Source organism: Vulpes lagopus, chromosome 7, assembly GCF_018345385.1.
Source record: "Vulpes lagopus strain Blue_001 chromosome 7, ASM1834538v1, whole genome shotgun sequence".
Lineage (NCBI taxonomy): Eukaryota > Metazoa > Chordata > Mammalia > Carnivora > Canidae > Vulpes > Vulpes lagopus.
This window is the reverse complement of record NC_054830.1, coordinates 85513824-85535517: the sequence shown is the minus strand read 5'-3', so window position 1 is coordinate 85535517 and position 21694 is coordinate 85513824. Positions and strand designations below refer to the sequence as shown.

General features: G+C 35.0%; 1 pseudogene; it reads right to left on the bottom strand.

Moving 5' to 3' along the window:
* Positions 1-14475: 14475 nt before the first annotated feature.
* On the bottom strand, positions 14476-16071 carry LOC121496266 (annotated as a pseudogene).
* Between the last annotated feature and the right edge of the window lie 5623 nt (positions 16072-21694).

Sequence of the window (21694 nt, the reverse complement as noted above, 5' to 3'; positions counted from 1 at the left end):
ACCTCACGCTGCCATCTAGAGAGCCTTGACAACCTTCCTCCTACCCCACCTCTCTTTTAACTTCTGGTAACATAATCTACTCTCCATTTCTATCATAATGTCATTTCAAGAATATAAGAAACATTAAGTACTCCTCCTCCCATCTTCCTTATAGGTTCTTTAGATTACAAGATAATAACAGAGGAGAGCACAGCTAAATTGAGAATAAATTGCAAAACCATTTTTAGTTGAAATTTCTATTGAGATATTTGTAGATTTACGTATAATTGTGAATATAATGCAGAGAAATAGTTTGTACACTTTTCCCAGTTCCCCTCAGAGGTGACATTTTACAGAACTATAGTATAATACAATAGCCAGGTTATTCCTACTAATACAGTCCACCAATATTCTGCAAATGTCCCAAATTTACCCTGTACTCACTTATGGGCACACATGCATGCATGTGTGTGTGTGTGTGTCTGTGTGAATGTGTCAAATTCCATACAATTTTACCCCACTGCTTGGGGCTCTTCAGTTTTTTTTTAAATAAGTAGGTGTATGTTTTTTTGCAAATTTGGGAAGTTTTCAGCAATTATTTCTTTGAATACTTTCTAAGCTCTATTCTCTTTCTCCTCCCTCTGAGCCTCTGATAACATGAATTTTCAATCTTCTGTTATTGTCCCACAGCTCCCCGAGGCTCTGTTATTTCTTGTTAATCAGTCTTTCTTTTCCCTGTTGTTGTATTTTTTTTATTGTTCTTTGTTCTAGTTAATTGATTTGTTCTTTGTCCCCTCCATTCTGGTATTTAGTCCATCAGTTGAGGGTGGTTGTTTTTTTTCCCCCAGCTTTTGTATTTAAAGGCCTATAATTTCCATTTGTTTCTTCTTTACTCCTTGTATTTCCTTCCTGAAACTTTGTATTTCTTTACTGAGACTGTCCAGTTTTTCATTTGTTTCAAGCATGTTCGTATGGCTTGTTGGAACATTTTATGTTTGCTGCCTTGTCTAATGTCCTTTTTCTGTTTCAAGATCCCTTCTGGGATTACATTTAATCACCATGTTTCTCAGACTTTCCTTTTTGGGGGGGGTGAGCTAGATGATTTTCAGAGGTACTGGTCAGGTATTTTGTAGAGTATCCCTCCTTTAGCATTTGTCTTATATTTTTCTTCTTATTAGACAGGATTATAAATTTTAGGGGACGGGAAGATTACAAAAATTTAGTGCCATTTTCTTCATAACAAGAGTATATATACTAACCATGACATCATTATAGATGTCAACCTTGATCAGCTAGCTGAGATAGCATTTGCCCATTTTCTCAGGTAATGTTACTATACACCCCTCCTCCCCCATTTCCTTACTGTAAGCTTTGGAAGGAAATCACTATTCAGAGTTCAGAGAGTGGGAAGCTACTTTGAACTTCTGTTAAGGCTGATTATCTCCATAAATCATTCTAAATTCTGCCTAGGATATTTATTTGCTTTATTTATTTATTAAATCATCCATATATGTCAGTATGAACTCATGGATATTTAGTTTATACTTCAGGTTCTACAAGTATTATACTTTCAGATATTATTCTTCACCAATTATTCCATTTTTAAAAGTTCTGTTTCTGATGTGTTATTTTTTTTAAATATTTTATTTATTTACTCATAAGAGACAGAGAGAGAGGCAGAGACGTAGGCAGAGGGAGAAGCAGATTCCCTGTGGGGAGCCTGATGCAGGACCCAATCCCAGGACCCCGGTATCATGACCTGAGCTGAAGGCAGACCCTGAACCACTGAGCCACTCAAGCATCCCTCTGATTTGTTATTATTTTAAATGTCTATCACTTAAATTTTTTCTTTTACTTTGCTGATTTATTTTATTATTATTATTTCCAGTAAACAATTTTTTATTTCTTTCCTTATTTTGTAATATTCTTAAAATTTTCATCTGCTAAATGTTAATGATATGCTTTCATTATATATAAGGATGTTCTTTTTCCCTATTTTCTTTTCTATTATAACAATATTGTGTGAGAGTCTGCTTCAAACTTTATCTGTTACACATTTATAGGCAAAATAACCACATTGTTTTTTAGGAGTGAGGGATGAGCAAGGATATTTATTAGTTTCACCACCCTAGATCCCCCTCCTCTGTTGTTTCACTAACAAATAAAAAGTAGGGTCTCCACTTTCTGAGATCTTCCTCCACATTTCCCCACCCACCTTAGCCCTCTCTAGCCCTTATCTGAATCTTCACTTTGTTTTGCTCTTATTCATCTGCTCAAGTTTGACTCCATCCAAGCAATATCTCCTCAATACTGAACACTGACCTGAAAAGGTGCTTTATTTTGTTGATTTCCAGATTTCATAGATCCCAGACTCCACGATAACTTAGCCACTTTCAGACATTCCCAAGGTTCCTTAAACTCTCACCTCCCATATTGGTTGTTTCCGTGTGCCCTTCCAGCTTTTGCTGCTGTTTCAGAGGATGGACTGAGAAGCTTTGCAGTGAATACATGATAATGATTTAGAATTTTCTATGTCTAAGCTCATTCAGAAGACCCTTTACTTTCCCTCTACTTTCTCTAGGATGGTTTTGGATATTGAGCAGGTAATTTAGTTGCTGCTAATTTGTCTTCACCTATTTTTATTTTGCTTTTTTTAAATTGAAATATAATTGACATGTAATATTGTGTAAGTTTAAGGGGTATACAACAGGTTGATTTGATATATTTATAAATTGCAATAGGGTTACCACCATAGCATTAATGAACACCTCCATCACATTACATAATTATCATTTCATTTTTATGGTGGGATTAATTAGATCTAGTCTCTTAGCATCTTTGAAGTTCATAACACAATATTGTTGATGACAATCTCTGTGCTGTGTATTAGTTCTCCAGGACATATTTATCTACTAATTCCAAGTTTGTACCTTTGAAAATATATTTTGGGGTTCTTGAAGATGTCTTCTCACTTTAATTATGTTTCTGAAAGAATTTCAAAAGATTCAAGTACCATGCTTGTGTCAGCAATCCTACTTGTTCAAATTTGACTCTAGCCTTTCTCACTCTTTTGCCCACCTCTAGGTAGCCTTATGGTGAGCAGAGTTTTATATAGTATTTTAATTACTTATAACCCCTATCATCTTTCCATCCTAGGGGCACCTGGGTGGCTCAGTTGATTAAGCATCTGACTCTTGATCTCAACTCAGGTCTTAATCTCGGGATCATGAGTTCAAGCCCTGTGTTGGGCTCCACACTGGCTATGGAGCCGACTTAAAAACAAAACAAACAAACAAACAAAGTAAGGAAAGAAAAGTAAAAGAAAGCAAATATATAGAAATTGTTTCTTCCTTCAAGTATACATGTATGTGCGAGGACAATTAATAAGATGCATGATAAGCACCTTAGTAATTTGAGGGAATATGCAAAGTAAATACAGAGGCAACAGTATACTTATGTATTTGTTTATTTATACTTTATAGCTTCCTCCAAAATGAATGTGAGGAGGTGGGATTATAATCATTCTAATTAGGTTGCACCTTTCTCTGTTTTGAGTTTGCTAAATCTCATTAATTTGGGTTATATTAAAAAAGAATGAAGTATATAATCCTCTTATGCCTAACATGCTAGCTATTTTCTTTTCTTTTTCTTTTTTTCTCCTTTCTCCTTACTTGCTTTTGCTCTTTCCATGTTTTTCTTTTCTTCCTTATTTATATCTCCTCTTGTTATAAGGGACTTGACTGATATATGATTAAAGATGCTTCAAATATAGTGTAACATAAAGCTTGGAGGAATAAAAAAATGCACTAGATGACATAATAGGGCTCCAAATCTGTCCTGGTGGATTGTATCTGCTAAAAATGAAATTCAACAGTATTGAATGTGTGAAAGCAAACTGGAACATGCCGCCAAATGCATAAAATTTAAGAAGAGAGTAGAAGGTTCTCAGCAGCAGTGTTTTAGTAAGCAGTGGCTATAATTTTTGTCAAAAATCTGAAATGACCACTAAAAGTGCTAAATACCCTGAGACTGCAATGATTAAGGGAAAATTAAGGACAAAATCTCACACTTTCATCAGGAGTGCTACTATGATATTTTTAGGTGAAGGGATGTTTAAATATTGTATTATTTCAGACTCCACTTCAACAGGGTTTATTCCTGCCAAATGTGTTCTATTCACTGACATTAGAATGAAGATGGTAATCAAAAACTTTTGATATAAATTAGTGCCCTGTTTGAGGAAGACAAGTGCATTTCCCTCAAATACTGATAGTGTTATCACAAAGAAGAGTCATATAAAGTCCCTAGTGGGGGAATTACAAAGTTTGGGGGGTATGAGAAAGAGTTCAGATGAATATATAAGACTTGCACAAAAATCAGACAAAAAATGGTATGGTCTGCCCCAGGTGGCAGTGAGGTATCTAAACCACATTTGGGTGGCCATTTGGTAAAAATTCTACAGAGTATTCTATGTTCTCAAAGATGACTGGATTGTATGCCTTTTAGAATGTCTTCAAATTATGAATGCTGGTAATTTTATAAAAGACTCATCTCACCTTGAAGAAATAACAAGTTATCATACCTACTCATCTTAAATTCAACTAAAACCTTTAAAAAGGAAGTGATTTATACTAAATTGTCATTTGATTTATAATTGTGAAAGCTGTGGGAAATATAATTTAGCCTCTATTAGCAGTGTGCTCTAGTGAGATCATTAAAACTAAACTATAATTCCCGAAAACAGGAAAAAATATTGGAGGTTGAAGAATATGTTACTGACCTCTTGCAAGCTCATGACATATTCATCAGTAAATGAATCCTGAACTTGTCTTCCTATTCATATTTAAAATAAGACTCGTGGAGATTTTTTTTCAATTCGGAGTAAATTGATTGAAATAGCATCGTAGAGTTTCCTTTTTGTAAACCATAACAAAATGGTCAAAGTAACTTAAAGATTTTATTTATTCATTTATTTTAGATAGAAAGACAGAGTGAGACCAGGGGAAGGAGCAGAGGGAGAGGGAGAAAGAGAAGATCAAGCTGCTGCAGCGAGCACAGAGCCCAACATTGGTCTGGATTGCAGGACCCTGAGATCATGATCTGAGCCAAAATCAAGAGTCAGAAGCTTAATGGACTAAGCCACTCAGGCACTCCTAAAATGGTCAGAGTAACTTAAAAAACAGCAATGACAATAAAAAAAAAAATACTCCAAAACAACCAAAAGAGTGGCAACACAATGTATCATAATTTAATGCCATTAACTATAAAAAGTGTTGCTCTTGTATTAAAGCAAAAATTAAGAATCTGAAACAGAGGAAGGTGCTGCACAGATTGATTGTGGCTCCTCCTTCCCCATAGTACTTAAAATGAAAAGTCAATAAAACCCTGCAAGTTGTCGCTGAGAGAGAAAAATTGAGTAGATCTCTTTTATTGTTTTCTTTCCTGAAGGAGTAGTAAAGACGACAGCTGCTGGGAAAAAAAGTGTGAAAAGGGGAAATGAACCTGGAGCTGAGGTTCTTTGGTGGGAATAAAGCTTCCAAAAACAGACAGTAAATTAGGAACCAGGAGTGTATCTCATTCTGAGAATGGGGTTTCTCCTGTTAACGTAATGAGTGCAGATAAGGACATTTAGCAAAATCGCAGGACGCCTGATTTTCAAACTGCAAGCTCGCTTTAGTGCTATTTCTTCCCTCACAATTCCCTGAGTTACAGAATAGCAGATAGAGCAGAAATCATCTAGCTCTCTCAAACTGTGTCTGTGAACAATAACAAAAACCCCAAAATCCAGGTAAGAAGAGAACAGGCAAATTGTATATGGATAGACAGCTATGCTTTGTAAAAAAAAATAAAGCAACAGTATCATCCAGAGGGAAAAAAAGGACAACACTATGGGATGACCAATATTTTCATACTTTCAGAAGCAAATCACTCAATCTAGAGAGAAAACGTCCCAGTCAGTTAATGATATGTAAATGAATAAAAATGTGAAATCTGTTAAGAGAGCTCAGAAATAAGGAGCTAACATAGTTATGTGATGTGAGAGACAGAATAATGGTCTCTGAATGATGTCCATGTCCTAATTGATGGATTTTGAGAATGTATTACCTTACATGCCCAGAGAGATCTCGTAGGTATGCTTCAAATTAAGGAGTTTGAGAAAGGGAAGCTATCCTGGATTATTTGAGTGGGTCCAATGTCATCACAAAGGTCATTACAAGGGAAGGAGGGAAGTAGGAGGGAGAAAGAAGAGTCAGAGGCAGAGGACTAGAAGGATTTAGAGATGCTATGCCACTGTCTTTGAGGATGGTGAAAGGTACCAAGGCAAAGGGAGGCGGGTGGCCTCCATAGGTGGAAAATTTCAGGCAAACATTCCCCGCTCTCATCCCCAGAATGAAGATAGCCTCGTTGACCATTTAAACTAACCTACAGAACTGTAAGAAATCTGCATCTTTTTAAGCCACTAAACTTGTGGGAATTTGTTAGAGCAGAGAGGGAAAACGAATACAAACAACATGCAAGAGAGAAAAATTGTACACCTTAAAACCAAACAAAACAACTGAGGACCAAGTAAACATTGTTAAATTTTTAAAAATGTCAGAGAAATGAACAGACACTGATGAAACTTGACTTACTAAAAAGAAGGTGAGTCAAGAGATAATCTTTATCAATACGTGTGAGCACAGACCAAAAGACTGAACAGATTAAGAAACAAACAAGGCAAAAAAACAAAAACAAAAACAAAAACAAAACAAAAAGAAACAAACAAGGCAACTAGAAGCTGACATAAGGAAAATATGTAACATAATTTTCTTTCAAACACCACAGGCATTGGTAAACATTCTCAAGCATGGAACATAAACTCTTTTGAAAAATAATGAAGTTAAAGTGAATTAAGGTATAATTTTCAGGAAGATGAAGATGTACTCCTCCATATTCCTTCTGTTAAGTACAACCAAATCCCCTGGATATTATGTAAAATGAACATAAGACTTTGAAAAGTGAAGAGAAAAACGCAGACTGTCTGGGACCTTAGGATCCAAAGAATAACATGGTGGTGGGTTCCCAGAGGGTTTTTTTAAATTTCAATTTTTTTGCTGAAAATATCCCTGACTTGGAGCTAAAGAAACCAGTGACCTAAAAATGGCAATAGATGCAGACAAGAAAGCCCCAACAAATGCCTGCTCTCCTTAGCAAACAGATTAGGAAAAGGACAGCCTAGTAAGACAAAAAACTCCTAAATATCTACCCAATTGAGCCAAACACCACAGAAAAATATATGACTCCATCTCCACATACTAACACCAACCAAGATGAAATGTGAAATCCAGACCTTCACCTCATCATGCTGGACCCACCCAAGCTCCTAAACCTACTAGTTGGTTTCAGAGATGGTCAAGTAGTGAGCAGAATTTCTCTCTGTCAGCAGTGAGGAATATCTCAACCCCCAATAACAGTGGAAACCACATGATTAACCTGTGAGTCCAGAAAACAATGAGTCCTGTTTAAGATATTCAAAGAAACAGAATGTCACAGAAGGATTTTATATCCAGCAAATTTAATTTTCAAATATAAGGCAAGACTATCATGAACATAGACAAACTATCATGAACAGAAATGAATTCAGGGTGTACTTTTTTCATTAGCATTTTCCAGTTGGATTGAATAGAGAATGCTCTTGACACAACAATCAAAATTACTAAAAATATGTATGTATATACATATGTATTTAACATATATATATATAGTCATAGAACCTCTAGAAGTGGCCATTAAATGTTTTCACCTACAAACCTAAAATTTAATGATAATAATAAAAGAGACAGTATGCGATGTGATGCTAATAAAAAGGTGATAAATGTTGATAGCTGGTTTCTGGGAAGAAAAGCTGATTTGTGTTGGCTGATTTCTCTGGTGTAAATGCTCTCATCATAACAAATTTCAGGCTATCAACTTAAAGAATCTCCTGCTGGTAAGAGATGGGACAATTTGAGCATCTATAGAAATAATAATAGCAATAAAGCAGAAGCGCATCAAATGTGCTTTAAAAAGAAATAAGCATTTATTCTGCCTTTATTATAAAATCAATACCTTGAGGAAAACAAAATAATCGATGAGGAGAGGTGAATCTTTATAAGAAACATTCCATCTTATACACAAAGAAGGAATAATTTAAAATGTTAACATTTTATGATCCCTAATAAAATAGGGATCTAATACCAAAGGCTAATCACCACTGACATCACAAGGGGAAACTGATATTTGGTACCTCCTAAAGGAAGTACAATGTACCTCCTGTGAAATAGTCTTGCAAATGCTAGATCTAATTATGAACTTATGATAAATATAGGAGAGAGATGAACATGTTGAATGATGTCATGGGAGTGCAAACAGTACATCCAGGTTGTGGGGCATGTATGGAATACTAAAAGACAAAAAACAAAATAAAATAAAACTTTGATTTTTTTTCAAAATAAATTGTAAGAAGAAAAAAACTTCTGTAAATTACAGAAGACTTAAGAAATAAATCAACCAATCAAGGTGTGTACCTCTTGTTTAGATTTCAATTTTATCAAATATGGTATAAAGATAAAAAGAATTATAGGATGATCAATTAAATGTGTATATTGCCTATGTATTTGGTGATATTAGGAATTATCTTTTTTAATTACGGGGGAGGGTGTGATGAAGATACTTCAGTTGTGTTGTAAAGGGTAATTATTGTGTTTTATACATATATACTAAAATGCTATGGATGAGGTAATGTTGTCTGACATTAGTTTCAAAATAACAGGATGGTGTGTGAATGTGTGACATTATGGAAAAAATAAGAACTGGTCATGCCTTGATAATTGTTAAACTCGGGTGATGAGTATATGTGGATTCAAAATGCTATTTCCTTCACTATTGTGTAAGTTTAAAATTTTCTGTAATAAAAATTTTAAAAGATGACCTTTGGCTATAAAGTATAAAATTCTAGGACATCAAATTAAATAAGGTATTGTCTATATCTAATAATGCTGAAGAGAATTGAAGCTAAATGTTTTGGTGGTATTAGGCTATAGGTTTGCTTGACCTCTCAAAGTTCTTTCTATTCTTGGCTGTCCTTCATTTCTTTAGAAAGCAACATTATTTTTGTCTACAGTTCTACAATGCTTTTAAGATTTTACTGCCAAGGAACATTTTATTATGGAAACGTTAACTGTGTCTTTGTTTCCAATATATTACTGCAGTAGAGATAACTACACTTAAGACTACCTATTTAAAAAAAAAAAGACTACCTATTTTAGGTCACTTAATATACTACTTTCCCTCATTTAATGGCTAGAGATCAATATTATTATTGTAGACGAAAATCGTAGATACCTCTAGCTTCCAGATATTCCTACAGAGAATTACTGAACTCAAAATATTATTTGGTAGTCTCTCTTGCTTTTTCTGTGGGTAGGTAAACCTGTTATAACATTTAAAAGAAATAATTCTTGAAAGGCTGTATGCTGCCATAACATTGATTTCATGGCACTTAAGATTATTCTAAAATGTTTATTTTTAAAGGTAAGACAAATTATATTTGTTCTTATAGTGAAGGAAGAAATACTGCAATTACCTTGGCTATATTTTTAATCTTTTAATAAATATTGAAATAAAATTTATAACATACATGTAAGGTAACAGAAAACAAAGGAACATTGGTATACCAATTTTAAGAAACAGACTTACCAGTTCCGTTGAAGCCTTTTGAGATAATCTTTGTGAAGTCCATCACAACCCCCATCCTTAGAGAATAGACCACTATTGTGAATTTTGCATTTATTCATTTTTTAAAAAATTGTTTAATATGATTATACCTTCATCAATATGCTGTTTAGTTTTTTCAGGTGTTTAAACATGTATTAATGGATCCACATTTGTATATTCTTCTAGACTTTATTTTTTATAAAGATTATATTTCTGAGATTCATCCATGCTGATTCATTAACATATCATAAAGTATTTCAATTTATAAATATAGTCCATTTTATTTATCCACTATTCTATAGATATGAATTTGATGTTTTTAATTTTTCCTATTGTGTTTTTGTGAGCATTCTTTTTCTTTAAGTTTTTATTTAGATTCCAGTTGGTTAACATAATATTAGTTTCGGGTATAAAATATGGTGATTCAACACTTCCACACAATAACTGATACTCATCACAAAATGTGTACTCCTTAATCCCCATTACCTATTTCACCCATTCCCCCACCCACCTCCCCACTGGTATCCAACTGTTTGTTCCATTGAGTCTGTTTCTTGGTTTGCCTCTCTCTCTTTTATTCCCTTTGCTCACCTGTCTTGTTTCACAAATTTCACATATAAGGGAAATCATATGGTATTTGTCTTTCTCTGATTGACCTTTTTCACTTAGCATTCTATTCTCTAGCTCCATCCATGTTGTTGCAAATGGCAAGATTTCATTCTGTTTTATGGCTGAGTTGTCCGTCAATGGACACGTGGGCTATTTCCATAATTTGGCTATGGTAAATAATGCTGCTATAAACATCAAGGCACATGTATCATTTTTTAAAAAAAGATTTATTTATTTATCCATGAGATACACAGACTGAGAGAGAGGGGCAGAGACACAGGCAGAGGGAGAAGGAGGCTGCTTGCAGGGAGCTATATGCGAGACTTGATCCTGGATCCCGGGATCACGACCTGAGCCGAAGGCAGGCACCCAAACCCTGAGCCACCTAGGCATCCCCACATGTATCATTTTGAATTAGCGTTTTTTATATTCTTTGGGTAAATACCTATGTGTGCAACTGCTGGATCTTAGGGTAGTTCTACTTTTAATTCTTTGAGGAATCTCCATACCTTTTTCAGATGGCTGCACCAGTTTGCATTCCTACCAACAGTACAAGAGGGTTCCCCTTTCTTCACATCCTCAGCAGCATCTGTTGTTTCTTGCATTGTTGATTGTAGCCATTATAACAGATTTGAGATGATATCTCACTGTTATTGTCATTTTGATTTGCATTTCTCTGATGATCAGTGATGTTGAACATCTTTTCATTGTTTGTTGGCCATCTGTATGTCTTCTCTGGGAAAATGTCTATTCATGTCTTCCACCCATTTTTGGATTCAATTATTTGATTTTTGGTGTTGAATTGTGTAAGTTCTTAATAGATTTTGGATATTAACCCTTTATCAGCTATGTCATTTGCAAATATCTTCTCCCATTCTGGTGGCTGTCTTTTAGTTTTGTTGATTGTTTCCTTTGCTGTGCTGGAGATTTTTATTTTGATGAAGTCCCAGTAGTTTATTTCTGCTTTTGTTTCCCTTGCCTCAGGAGACCTATCTAGAAAGAAGTTGCTATGACTGTCGAAGAAGTACCCACCTGTGTTATTCTCTCAGATTTTTATGGTATCAGGTCTCACATTTAGGTCTCTAATTCATTTTGAATTATTTTTGAGTGTGGTATAAGAAGGTGGTCTAGTTTCATTCCTTTACATTTTGCCATCCAGTGTTCCCAACACCATTTGTTGAAGAGATTTTCTTTTTCCCATTGGATATTCTTTCCTGCTTTGTTTAAGGTTAATTGACTGCATAGGTTTATTTCTGGGTTTTTATTCCATTCTATGATCTATGTGTCTATTATTGTACCAATACCATACTGTTTTGATCCCTACAGCTTTGTATTATAACTTGAAGTCCAGAATTGTGATGCCTCCAGCTTTTCTTTTCTTTTTCAGGATTGCTTTGGCTATTTGGAGTCTTTAATGGTTTCATACAAATTTTAGGATTGTTTGTTCCAGCTCTGTGAAAAATGCTATTAGTGTTTTGATAGGGATTGGATTAAATGTGTAGATTGGTTAAGGCAGTATAGACATTTTAACAATGTTTGTTCTTTCAATCCATGAGCATAAAGTACAAATAATTATAAGAGAATATTATGAAAAACTATGTGCCAATAAATTGGACAAGATGGAAGAAATGGATGAATTCCTAGAAACATATAAGCTACCAAAACTGAAACAGGAAGAAATGGAAAACTTGAACAGACCAATAACCAGCAAAGAAACTGAATCAGTAACCAAAAAACAACCAACAAACAAAAGTTCAGGGCTAGATGGCTTCACAGGTAAATTCCATCAAATATTTAAGGAAGAGGTAAAACCTATGCTTCTCAAACTATTCAAAAAAATAGAAGGAAAACTTCCACATTCATTCTATGAAGCTACCATTATCCTGATACCAAAACCAGATAAGAACTCCACTAAAAAAGCAAATTATGGACCAAAATCCCTGATGAACATGGAAGCAAATCTTCTTAATAAAATACTAGCAAACAGAATGCAAAAATACATTAAGAAAATCATTCACCACAATCAGTGAAATTTATTTAGGGTTGCAAGGGTGGTTCAAAATTTGCAAATCAATCAACATGATACACCACATTAATAAAACAAAGGATAAGAACCATGTGATCATTTCAATAGATTCAGAAAAATCATTTGACAACATACAACACTCCACATCCATAAAAACCCTCAATAAAGTAGGCTTAGAGGGAATATATCTGAACATAATAAAGCCATCTATGAAAAACTCATAGTGGAGAACTTTTCCTCTATGGTCAGGAATAAGACAAGGATGTCCACTCTCACCACTGGTACCTACCATAGTCCTGGACGTCCTGGCTACAGCAATCAGACAACAAAAAGAAATGAAAGGCATGCAAATTGGTAAAGAAGAAGTCAAACTTTCACTATTTGCAGATGACATGATATGCTATATAGAAAACCTGAAAAATTCCACCAGAAAGCTGCTGGAATTGATAACTGAATTCATTAAAGTCAAAGGATACAAAATCACTGTACAAAAATCTGTTGCATTTCTATACATCAATAATCAAGCAGCAGAAAGAGAAATTAAGGAAATAGTTCCATTTACAATTGCACTGAAAACAAAAGATACTTAGGAATAAACCCAACCAAACAGGTGAAAGATTTATACTCTAAATAATATAAAACTTTGATGAAAGAAATTGAAGATGACACAAGAAATGGAAAGACATTACATGCTCATGAGCATTCTTGATGTACCTATGTAAGAATATATTTATCCAGAAGTATGTCTGATTTATATGTGCAATAGTTTATCTAGGATATATATCCAGATGTAGAATGATGGGGACACTGGGCAAGCATTTTTTTAGCTTTATGAGAAAGTACAAAACTTTTTAACCAAGTGGTAGTAACCAATTTACACTTCTATCGGCAATACAAAGTTAATTCCAAATCCTGTACACCTACATCAGCAACTGATGTAGTCTAATCTATGCCAATTTAGTAGGTGTAAAATAGTGTGTCATTGTGGTTTTCATTTCTATTTCTCTAATTATTAATGTCATTGAGCATCCCTCAATGTTATTTGTGTATTTGTGTTCATATGGACTTGTTGATATTTTTCCCCAGTTTTCTAACTTGGTTGTTTACCTTTTAATTTTTAAAAATTTTTAATTTTTAAAAATTTTCTGTGTAGTATGTTAATCTCAGTTAATGAGTTGCAAATATTTTATCCTGGTCCATGACTTGTATACAGGGACTTCAATATCCCATTTTAAACAATGGATCAATCATTCAGATGGAAAATCAATAAGAAAACACTGGACTCAAATACACATTAGACCAGATGAACCTAACAGACATATTATACAGAACATTGCAACCAACAGCATTAGAATACACACGGGACATTCTCCAGACTAGATAATATGTTAGGCTGCAAACCAAATGATAAGAAACTTAAGATTGAAATCACATGAAGCATGTTTTCCAACAACAATGTATGAAAGCCAGAAATCAATTACAAGAGGAAAATTAGAAAATCACAAATATGTGGAGGCTAGTTAGCACACTGATAAACAACTAATGAGTTAAAGAAGAAATAAAAAAAGAAAACCAAAAAATATCCTGAAAAAATAAAAAAATAAATAGGAAAACTTATGAGATACAGCAAAAATAGTTATTAGAGGGAAGTTTATTTATTTATTTGTAAAGAAAAGGGTGGAATTTAATCTTTATTTACAGGACACTGTAAGATGGAAGATCCCACATAGAAATAAGCAACCCACTGAGAGGAGCTTCATACAGTTTGTACAGTTCAGAACTGGTCAAGTATAGTTTCGTTGTAAAAAGTGCTACAATAACAAAACACATTTAAAAAGAGTTGTTGGGATCCCTGGGTGGCGCAGCGGTTTGGCGCCTACCTTTGACCCAGGGCGCGATCCTGGAGACCCAGGATCGAATCCCACGTCAGGCTCCCGGTGCATGGAGCCTGTTTCTCCCTCTGCCTGTGTCTCTGCCTCTCTCTCTCTCTCTCTCTGTGACTATCATAAATAAATAAAAATTAAAAAAATAAAATAAAATAAAATAAAAAGAGTTGTTAGTAGAGAAAGTAAGACAAACAACTACCAAACAGTACTCAACAAACAACTTTGTCTCAGCTGTACAATCTAAAAGTTAAAGGTCCCTGGAGTGCCATCCTGAACTTGAAATGTATAGCCTTCAGAGGTAGTTTCAGGCACAACATTCTGATCTTCCTCTTCCTCTACAGAGAGTACTTCTCAATCAAGTTTAATGAAGCTTTGTACACAGACTCATTTTCATGGTTTTGTAGAGCTTCAATTTTGTCCAAACCCCCACAATCTTCAATCATTATACTAAGTTTCTCAGTTTCACCTAGTTTCTTAGCAGCTTGAAAGATGTTTGAAATGGCATCTAGAATAACCAGAATAATCTTGGTATCTTTTGCAGTTAAGAGGTTCATCATGCCACAAGAGGTTCTATTATGCCACAATGAACGAGGTATACAATCTGTTCAACTGTTCCACCACTTGTATAGTTGCTCACAGCCCATACAGCTTCCACTGTGTCTTAAAGTCTGCCTTAGAGAGAACACCAACGAGGAATGGGACTAATCCATGATTCACAACTTGCTGTATCTGGTCCTGGTGACCAGCTGTGATGTTTGACATTGTCCATGTAGCTTCCTTCTGAATATTAGTTTTGGGGTTCGTTAGCAGGTTGGGAAAGACAGCAAGTGCTCCGGCATCTATTATAACCTGAGTCTGTTCATCTGTCCCAGTGACAATATTTCCTATGGCTCTTAGTGTAGGAGTCACAATGGGTAATTCAGTAGCTCCTAGAAGCTTCGCAAGTTGGGGCACAACTCCTGTTTTCACAACCATTTCAATCCATTCATTTGGACCATCAGTAAGGTAGGAAATGGCCCAGCATGTATCTGCTAATACATCTGGGTCATCATGATGTAGGAGACGAACTAAGGTAGGAAGAATCTGCTCAACAGCATCTAATGGGGGTGCTGGATTCTTGTTGTGACAAAGGTTTGAGAGTGCCCAAGTAAGGTTACATAAGTAACCACATGCTAAAGATGACTTATCAGGAACTGCAACGAGAGCCAACAGTGGGTCAGCTGTACCATACTTGACAACCAAGTCTCGAAAAACTGAACCATCACCTGCAATGTTTCCTAGAGCCCATACAGCTTGTTCAGTGATGTGGGCATGGAAAGATGCCAACAGAGAAATGAATGCTGGGATAGCACCTCCATCAACCACAGCCTTGGTCTGTTCTGATGTTCCAGAAGCAATGTTAGTGAGGTCCCAAGCAGATTCGAACTGAATAGGACTACAATCAGTTCTGCCCAAGAAGGACACACATTTTGCAATCAAACCAGCCCGGATTATGTTGTCTATGGGGGGCTGGTTTTCCCTACAAAGTAGTTTCCTAGCAGCTTGAGTAGCCTGGAGCTGGCTTTCCAAATTGTTGCTATTTATGCCTTTGACAATGTCATCAACAGACCAATCTACAGTGCCCTGGTTGTTGCGGTTTTCCTGCAGTGGAGAGGTAGAGTCATCAGGAAATGAGCTTTTATTTCCCCTTTTCAGCATCTGGTCTTCCTTCTTCGCATTCCTCAGCTCCACATTAACTTCTATTCCGCGGCGCCTCATTTCTGTACTGTCTTTCCCCTTGTTCTTGAATCTGTTAAGGTGGGCAGCTGGTGAATTAGCCTTCTCGCTGGTGGACATGGTTATGAGACAAAGGGAGAAAGCTGCTCGGCGGGCTCAGGCTTCCCCAGGAGGCGGTGAGGGGCGCGGGCTGCGGGTGGGCTGCCCTCAAGACGTCCACAGGGATCAGCCCAGAGACGGTGTGCCAGAGGGAAGTTTATAGTGAAAACCAGCTGCATTAAGAAAAAAAGAAAGATATCAAATAAGCAACCTAATTTTATACATCAAGAAAACAAAAAAAAAAGAGCAAGCTAAGGCCAAAGTTAGTAGAAGAAAGGAAATAATAAAGATCAGAACAGAAACTAATAGACTAGAAACTAGAAGGACAATAAAAAAAGAACAATGAAACTAAAAGCTATTATTTTGGAAGGTAAAACTGATAAATCTTGAGCTAGATTAAGAAAAAAGAGGCTCAAATAAGTAAAATCAGATAAGGAGGAGATTTACAACTAATAATACAGAAATTATAATGATTATAAAAAACTACTGGGAGCAATTATATACTAAAAAATTAGATAAACTAAAATAAATGAATAAATTTCTAGCAACATACAACCTAGCAAGAGCAAATCATGACGAAATATAGAATTTAAACAGATCAATAATGAGTAGAGAATCAATAATCAAAAGTTTCCTAAAAAAGAAAAGTCCAGGACCAGATGGCTTCACTGAATTCTACATATGTTCAAATAATTAATATCATTGCTTCCCAAACTCTCCCAAGATATTGAAGAAGGGGGAATATTTCCAAGCTCATGTAAGTCGATACAGCCATTATGAAAAACAGTATGGAGGTTCCTCAAGAAATTAAAGATAGAACTACTATATCATCCAAAAATGCCACTTCTGGGTAAATATCCAATAAAAATATAATCATTATCTTGGGGGATAAATGTATTTCCCATGTTTATTGCAGCATTATTCACAAAAGCCCAGGTATGAAAAATTTGTGTCTCTCAGTGGCTGGTTGATAAAGAAAATATGACAATGGATATTAATCAGATTTAAAGAAAGAAGAAATCCTGTTATTTGTGGTATGAATAAACCTGGAAGGCATTATGCTAAGTGAAAAAAAAAAAAACAGACAGTGAAAAACAAATACTGCATGGAATCACATAAGTGGAATCTCCACTCACCTCCCCAAAAGTCAAACTCATGGAAACAGAGTAGAATTATGGTTGTCAGAGGCTGAGGATTGGAGGAAATGGCAAAAGGTTAGTAAAGGATAGAAACTTCTAGTTATAAATGGTTAGGATCTAAGGAGTTAATATGTGATTATAGGTGATATTATTGGAATGTACAATTGAAATTTGTTAGGAGGACATACTTCAAGGGTTTTCACTAAAAAAGAAAATAAATATATAGGGATAGATGGTTTAATGAACTCATTGTGAAATATATCAAATTATCAAGTTGTACACATTAAATGTATTATTTTTTTGTCAATTATACTTCAAACAATCTGAAAAAGTTCCTTTCTTATTTGAAGGTCATACGGATATTCTCCTGTTTTGTCTTCTAAAAATTTGTAAACATTTCTTATTATATTTTGTTTTTCAAATATTTTGGAATTTTCGTTAAGGTGTCAAGTTTCCATACATTGTTTTATTGGTTTATTTATCTATTTCCACTTTCCTTATATCTAATTGTTTTATTTACAGTATATTTAAAATAAAACTTTTTATGTCATTGGAAGGTGTGTCTTTTTATTCTTTGGACATGTTCTGACTCTTCCTTGCTCTTATTCTTTTATATGAAAATTTAAAAAAATGTAAAACCATTAAGTCTAAAACAAATATAACTGTTCTGGCATTTTGATCAGAATCTTATTGTACTTACTGAATACTATACAGATTATTGGTATCCAAACAATATTAACATTTTTATGAACACGGTATATCTTCTATATACTTAAGTGTTTTTAAAGTGTCTTTCAATATAGCTTGTTTTGTTCCACAAATTTTATGGAATTTGTTCCACAAATTTTATGCATTTCTTCAGTTATATTTATTCCTGTGTATTTAAAGTTTTTTTGTAATTTTAGATGGCTTCTTCTATTTTAATTACGTGTATTACATATTCTTTGCTGATGCATCGAAATGAAATAATATAAAATACTTATTGAAAATAAAAACTTGGTAAATTATCTTATGAGTCCTAATACTTATCTATAGATCCTTTTCAATTTTCTATGTAGGCAATAATTTCCTTTGCAAATATTGATTTTTTTCCCCTCTATTTCTATTCCTTATACCTTTTATTTTATTTCCCTATCTTTATCCCCTAACCAGGACTTTCAGTACAGTGTTTAAAAGTATCAGTGAAATTATATTTGTCTTACTTTTGTTCTTAAAGGGAATATAAACTTTTCACATTTAGTGTGATGACTGCTGTGGGTTTTATATCAATTCCTTTTTTCAGATTAAAGTATTCCCTTACATTGATAGTTTGTTAAGAATGTTGCCTAAAGGCCATATTTTAGCCAAATATTATCTGGTATATTTTGGGATAATTTTGTGATATATGTTGTTTTCTAATATCTTTAATTTTTTTTTCAGCTACAGTCATAAGTGTATGTTTTGCAGATACACTGGGCTATTTTTTTCCTCATCTTTCTCCATCTGCTTCTATTTTTATAAGGTTAGGATAGCATCATAAAATATGTTGGAGTGTTTTTCCTCCTTTTAAATATTCTGGAAAATTGTATATAAGTTTGAATATATTTGTTCTTAGATCACATAGATAAAATGATCCTGTTTTAGTATTTTATTTGTAAGAAGATTTTAATTGCTTTTTCAATTATTTTAATGACAAACATTCAACTCAACTATTGCTTCTTAATACATAGCATTTTTGTTTTAAATGTGAGCTAGAGTCCAAAGACAATGTTTGACTCACGTATAGTACCAGTGTTATTATTTTTTTCTTGGTAATGAAGTTCCTGCTTTTCATCTTCTTTCACATTTAACTTGCTAATGAAGTGCTCTAATTGTAATGTATGCCTTTCTCTGTATATTTCTTTTTGTCTGTCCCATGAGACATCATGTAATCAAAATTCATGCTAAATTACATGAAACACTTCATAGAAGAGCATAATTAAAAATAAAAACATATTTCCTATAAAACATATGTAAAGCCAATGAGCAGGATGCTCATTTTGCTGCTGCTGAATTTATGGTTCATGATATTAAGCAACACTAATATTTAAGATGAAGATTAGAGGGTTTAGAATATGTATCTTTGAGAAGGAAAACCTATAAATTGAAGCAGCTGATGGGAAAAACTGCCTAGTTAACATCTGCCAGGAGATAACCAGGAGATAAAGCACAGTAGAGCAGATTTTATTAGTGCCCTTTCCATATGAGTGCACAGAAGCCTGATTTCCAACTCCCAGTGCTTGTTTTTCTTTTTTTCCTAAAGAGTTTGGCTCTCAGAGCCTTCTTAGCTCACCTGGTCATTGGCAGTGTCAGAAGGTTAATGCCTCTTCTCCTTCCTGGGGTCCTCAGCTAATGGCAATTGGTATATAAAAATATCCCAGCTTTCTCTCCTTCCTAATGACATCACTCTGAAGCAAATGCTGGATAGTGATTCCCAGAATTCCCCAGTTGTTGGGGGAGGTCATGGAGATGGCATGTTGACCCACAAGCTGGGCAATGAGAGCCTCCCCACCTTCTCCTTTATCCTTGGAATATTTTCTTCACACTTTCCTATCCTTAATGTTTTCACCTTCTCCTCTATCCTTGGAATGTTCTCCTCACCCTTCCCACAGTGAGAGTCATTTTCAGGGACATAGCCTTGAGAGAATAATGTGTTGAGATCATTTGGATGGTATACATGAGTGAACCCAGTTAAGGCCTCTGTATAAACTTTTGGTGACCTGGTGTGGAGATCTGCTCATTTTTTGGCCACCCAAGACATACTTTGTAAGTAAATTCCTGTCCTACTACAATGTCCACTTACTAATCTGGAGTGATCTACCTCTGTGTTCAGTCTCTCTTTCCCCTCTGTGTTATGGGGACCAGTTAGCAAACGAACACCAGTGTGATTGAGATACTGTTTCCCTAAGTGGTAACTTGATTTATGCACTTTTTTTTCCTTTTTGGCTGTTTTCTCCTTCATCTCATTTCCCCTATCTTGTCTATATTTCCTGGAATTACATTCCAAATAAACCAACTGTACTTGAATACCTTTCTCAGGACCAGCTTATTTGAAAACCCCACAAAAGCAGAATTATTCCTAGTAAATGTGTCCTAAGGATGATTTTGTGTAATTAGACAACTCACTAGCCAAATGATCACAATACTTCCATTGCTAGTCCTGGGTGATATAACCTCTGGCATATATGTATTTTATTTTAAAGATTCATGTACTTTTTGGAGGCAGGGAGAGGGGCAGAGGAGAGAAAGAGAGAATCTCAAACAGACTCCCTACTGGGTATGGAGCCTGATAGGGGGCTCAATCACAGGACCCCAAGATCCTGACCTGAGCCAAAACCAAGAGTCACGCTTAGCCAAGTGCGCCACCGAAGTGCCCCTCTGGCATGTTTTTACATCACAATTACTAAGAATTTTCTCTGGAATGAATCAAAATGGGATCCAGGTGTAAGAAGACAGACTATCCCATATTTCTGACATTTGAGTGTTATTGAAATAATGTTAATTAGAAGGCCCATGGGATTGGTTGTTTTGGTCAAGTGTCATCAATGAGCCAAGGAAGCAAATGTGCAACTTATGTCACCCAATTCCCAACTCAGGATATGGTGAGAGAGCCAGAAGTACTCTGGGACTTTTGAAAGAGATACTCTTCTTCTGTAGGCAAGAAAAAAATTAAAAAAAAGAAGTTGATAGCAGGCATTAATTCTCAGGATCTTTAGGTCTATTAATCCCTCTCTTCAGTATTCTTATATTTATATATTTGTCATTTCTGTTAAAGAAATGAAATTACTTTTAAGACATGAAAAGTCAGGTACTTACTTTGTAGTACCACATTGAAAGCCACCTACTTTGACTATGTATTTCTTGTGAGGGTTAAATAGATTTCTTTAGAAGCCTTCATATTTGATGCAATCTGGGTTAATAGATGACTGGCTAATCAAAAAGTAATTGAAACAGATAATTGGGGGCAGCTCTGGTGGCTCAATGGTTTAGCACCGCCTTCAGCCCAGGGCCTGATCCTGGAGACCCGGGATCGAGTCCTGCGTCCAGCTCCCTGCATGGAGCCTGCTTCTCCCTCTGCCTGTGTTTCTGCCCCCCCTCCCTGTGTCTCTCATGAATAAATAAATAAAATGTTTAAAAAAAAGAAACATAAAATTGGTAAAATAAGAGACAATCATTTCTTTCAGTTTAACTTAAATATATGTGCATATGCCTACCAATATCAATATATTTGGAGGGCCAGGGCATATGTTTGGAGGATGACCCCATCCATATTTTATCAGTTTACATAACCTTTAACTTAATAAAGTAAGATGCCACTACTTGAAAGTGGTTTATTTATGTAATGCACATTCAGTATATTAAGGGTCAGTACTGTCAATTATACTGGTCAATTGGTTAAGTAGAGGTCAATGAAAAGATCTTTTATTGTTTCACAGATGAATTTCATGGGCTTCTGAAAAGAAGTATGGTTATGGCATAATAATCTA